This window comes from Colobus angolensis, unplaced genomic scaffold, assembly GCF_000951035.1.
Source record: "Colobus angolensis palliatus isolate OR3802 unplaced genomic scaffold, Cang.pa_1.0 Scaffold21, whole genome shotgun sequence".
In the NCBI taxonomy this organism is placed as follows: domain Eukaryota; kingdom Metazoa; phylum Chordata; class Mammalia; order Primates; family Cercopithecidae; genus Colobus; species Colobus angolensis.
Window position 1 is genome coordinate 2709927 of NW_012115266.1, and position 4971 is coordinate 2714897.

Sequence of the window (4971 nt, forward strand, 5' to 3'; positions counted from 1 at the left end):
TGGCCAGGCTGGTCTCAAACTCCTGACCTCATGATCCACCCACCTCGGCCTCCCAAAGTGCTGGGATTACAGGTGTGAGCCACTGCACCTGGCATGCCCAGTTAATTTTTAACTTTTTTTTGTTTTTACAGATAGGGTCTCACTCTGTCGCTAAGGCTGGAGTGCAGTGGCAAGAACATTGCTCACTGTAGCCTCAGCCTCCTAGGCTCAAGTGCTCTTCCTGCCTTGGCCTCCCAAAGTGCTGGGATTATAGGCATGAGCTACCATGCCTGGCCTAATAATCACATTATCTTTTTTTCTTCTTCTTTTTTTTTTTTTTTTTTTTGAGACAGGGTCTCACTTCGTCACCCAGGCTAATTTTTAAATATTTTTGTAGAGATGGGAATCTCACTATGTTGTCCAGGCTAGTCTTGAATCCTGGCCTTAAGTGCTCCTCCCACCTTGGCCTCCCAAAGTGCTGGGAGGCATGAGCCACCACACTCAGTCCCAGACAATTTTTTTTTTTTTTTTTTTTAAGAAAAGACTGGCCAGGCGCAGTGGCTCACGCCTTTAATCCCAGCACTTTGGGAGGCCAGGGCAGGCAGATCACGAGGTCAAGAGATCAAGACCATCTGGCCAACATGGTGAAACCCCATCTCTACTAAAAATACAAACATTAGCTGGGCGTGGGGTTGCGCACCTGTAGTCCCAGCTACTTGGGAGGCTGACGCAGGAGAATCGCTTGAACCCAGAAAGTGGAGGATTCATGAGCCAAGATCGTACCACTACACTCCAGCCTGGTGACAGAGTGAGACTCAATCTCAACAAAAAAAGGAAAGGAAAAGATTGTGGTTATGCAGGATGATGTCCTTATTATGAGGAGATACAGACCAAAATATTTAGGGGTGAAGTGTCATAATGCCCGCAACTTATTTTCAGTTGGTCCAGGAAAAAAAGAGAGAGAAAAGAAAGAAACAGCAATAACAACTGGCGAATCTAGGTGTAGGTTACATAGCTGTTCACTGTACTATTATTTCAACTTCTCTGCACTGAAATTTTTCAAAATAAAAAGTGCTCAAAAAATATTTTTAAATGGAGAGATGAATGGTGGAAGGAACCCTCCCAGATAGAAAGATAAGCATGAGCAAAGGTGAAGAGGCAGAAAAAGTGTTTTTGAGAAACAGTCGGTAGTCTAGTGTGATGACAGTGAACGGTACATACTAGGATGTTCTGGGAGAGAAAGCCAGAAACGTAGGCTGGCATCAGATTGATAAAAGCCTTCAGCAAAAGAATAGAGTCTGGGCCGGGTGCAGTGGCTCACACCTGTAATCCCAGCACTTTGGGAGGCCGAGGCGGGCGGATCACAAGGTCAGGAGTTTGAGACCAGCCTGGCCAACATGGTAAAACCCTATTTCTACTAAAAGTACAAAAATTAGCCAGGCACAGTGGCATGCGCCTGTAGTCCTAGCTACTTGGGAGGCTGAGACAGGAGAATTGCTTGAACCCGGGAGATGGAAGTTGCAGTGAGCTGAAATCACGCCACTGCACTCCAGCCTGCATGACAGAGCAAGAATCCGCCTAAAAAAAAAAAAAAATAGTTCAAGTCTTCTTTCCCTAACCTCCTCTCTTATCTGAGTCCTTTTTCCTTTTGAAGAGGAGAAGAATCAGAGGTATCTGCCCAGAAGCACAAGCACAAGTCCTGCAGCATGCAGGCCAAGCTGGGCACCCCATGGGAAGCTCAAGTGCAGACAGGCCAGGCAAGCATACGTGCCCCTGGGGTCAACAGCTGCTGCTTGCACTACCTAGAGGGAGGAGAGGAGGGAAAGAGGGAAGAGAGGAATGAACAGGGCTGAGGTGGAGGGTGAGGGTGAAGCTGCAGCAGGATGGTGGGGTGGGCAAGTGGGGACCACCTGTGGATCGTGCTGCATATAGGCCTTGCTCTACACAGTGCCACCCACCACAGGGATATTCGGGAGTAGGGGCGGGGGGATCCCTGCTTATCAGCTCAGGCATCCCATTAACCCCAAAATGATTCCATTGGTTGCCTCCAAACCACATACTCTAGGCCCCATGGCACTCAGCCTCCCTCCCAATTTCCCATTTCTGTGTTGAAAATAAGAGCTTCGGGTTGGCAGGAGTGAGGACATTCTGAGAAGGAAGAGTTCAGCCTGGCATAGGAACATTTGGGATGATCAGATCTCAGACGGCGGATAGAGCTGGGGGAGGCATCTAGCTGAGCCACCTCGGAGGGTGGAGGGTGTGAAAAAGGTGAAAAAGGTCTCTCGAGGGCCATCAGAGGATGGGAGTCGGTCCGCCAAACCAAGAGAGGAGCTGCACAGCAGTGTGCGCTGCCTGGGGAGACAGGCTGCTGCTGTTCTGGGCAAAGCAGGCCAGCTCCAAGCCTTCTCAGGCCATATGAAGATAAATTATGTAGGATGCATATAACCAGCTCCCTCTCCCCAGGGGCATCCTCCTTTACCCAAACCTGTCTCCCACCTCCGCCTCCATGGCTCTGGCTTGAGTTATGCCAGCAGGTGGGACCCTGCTTTAGCCTTTAGCCTGAGCCTTTACCTTCCCTGCCACACTCACCTTCCACCTTTACCTCTATGGCTCATTGAGCTGCTCTGCCAGGGGTGCCAATGAGATGGGGTCGCATAGGGTGTAGCATTACTATCCAGGTCAATCCCATCAGGCAAACTTTTGCTAACTTATTTTGCCACCCAGCGGGGGAACAGTTTTCCTATTCCTGGTTCTCTAACCCAGATACAGAATCCCCTAAAGTCTCACAGCTACCCAGGGTGCCTACCTGGGAGAAGGTGTACCTGGCAGAGTCAAGGGGAAGAGCACAAGCTCTCTGATGGGACCCGCTGCCCTGAGAACAAGTCAGCATGTACTGAGGTCATGAGAGAGAGAAACTCAGATCAAACATGTCCAATGACACGGAGAAGCTGTGCTGGGATAGGACACTGAAGAAAATGGGCAGGAAATTCTAGCTGAAATGGGAAAAAAGGAGAGTCTTGGTCTAGTTTCAGGTTAACCTAGGACCGTGTTCTCACTAGCAGACAGATGGCACCCTGTCAGTGATTATGGAGGCGGTGGAAAGATCACTGCTCTCAGTGGTATCATTTAGTTCTTTGACCTACAACCTAAGAAATCAGATCCCTCACATGGAAAAGTGAAAGTCACAATACAAGACCTTACAGCTGTTGAGATTAAATGAGATCCCATGTAAGCGCCAGTGCTTAGCAAATTGTATAGGACCATAACGCCCTTGAAGTAGGCAGACAGAGGCCTCCATGGCAGGCACTGGGCTGTCATAACCTCTTACCAAGCACCAGGCCTGGAGCTACTCAGGCTTCACATGGCACTTAGCTATAAGGAAATCCTGATATACCTTGCAGGCCCTTACCTGTGGCCCCTGGAGCGGGAGTAAAGTGGGAAAGAAGGATGAAAAGGAAGAACTGTTCTCTGGAGAGGGAGCACGGGTTGCCAGAAGGATGGTGTAAAGGCTCACCTTGAGTTGCATCTCCAGAAGAAGGAGCATTTGTGGTCCCCAGATGTCCTCCAACATCCCGTATCTAGGGACAAAGAAGACAGTCAGTTGTGCTCTATCCCCTGTCTGGTTGCATCTGCTTAATCTCTCTCCAGCTTCCTTTTTCTGAGGATAGATAACTCCACCTTCTGAGCAACAGAAGATTCCAGTGGGAATCTAGACCATGGATGAATTAAACAGGACTTGGGAGGATTTGCCCTGTCCTCAGGCCATTCTCCTTTCAATCTTTTCTACTTTTGCTATCCCAGCTCCTGAGGTCGTTCTCCCCTCCACAGGCCATTAAACACCTGTGTCGAAGGGGTCTCCTTCAAGGTTAGCTCCTAGTGCAGGTTCAGCCCTGGACAGAACTGGAAAAGGGCAGGGCCCTGGAAGTCAGCCTGAAGATGGTGTGCTGAAGCCAGCTTCCTTCCTGTGCAGCAGCCGCGGGTCTTGGCAATCTGCTGGCATGGTGGACACAGTTTCCCACTCCCAACTGGGTCACAGATGGGAGCGAAATCTCCCTAGGGAGGAGTGGGCCATAGAAACAGAAAAGCCAAGAATGGACACAAGAGTCAAGGGAGTGTCCATCACTGGCCTGAGGACTGCGGCATGGTCCTATGCTTCCGTTTCCTTCCCTCATGGTTCTTCACCTTAGTTGCAGGGAAACAGGCTCACAAACCCCCTATCCACTGATGAGACCTTGTTCCCTGGGCTCTCAGCTGGTACTGCACTAAAGATGCCAACAATATGGCCCTTGCCCCATAATCATCTGCCCATTCGCCTCTTTCCCCTAGAAGAATGGCTCTGAGACAGCATGTGAGTCTAATCAAAGAGCTTCAAGGTAATATAGAGACCACAGCTCCATTCCTCTCCACAGGAAACTCGTAGCCCCTACTCATTGGCTAATATTTACCATGGCAACCATGTGCCAATCAGGGGAGGAAAACACTGACCAAAATCTAGTCCCTGCCTCCCAGAAGCTCACCATTTAATCAGGGCTCCAGACAGCTCTCCTTCATGTATCTCAAGGTTATGGAATGGGTGCCCGGAATATCTTTTCCCTACTTCTTGGCATATCTGCATTGTTTACATGCTTTAGGAGTTTCAAATGCTGTCTTTTTGATTCTCTCATTACACAGTGTGACTCGGCAGCGATGTCTCCTGCCTCTGAATCTTCAGAGCAGTAACCTGGGCCTCTCTATGACACATCACTTTCTACTTGAATTTTATGTTTTTAATGCATAATTGATCTTCTCTACTAGACTGTATTTCCTGAGAGCAGAGAAAGTGTCTTATACATCTTCATATCCCTCAGAGCACCCTGCACAGTTCCATGTACCCAGTAGGTGCTCAAAAAATATTCATAGAAAGCCAAGCACTGTGGCTCACATCTGTAATCCCAGCATTTTTTTTTTTTTTTTTTTTGAGACGGAGTCTTGCTCTGTTGCCCAGGCTGGAGT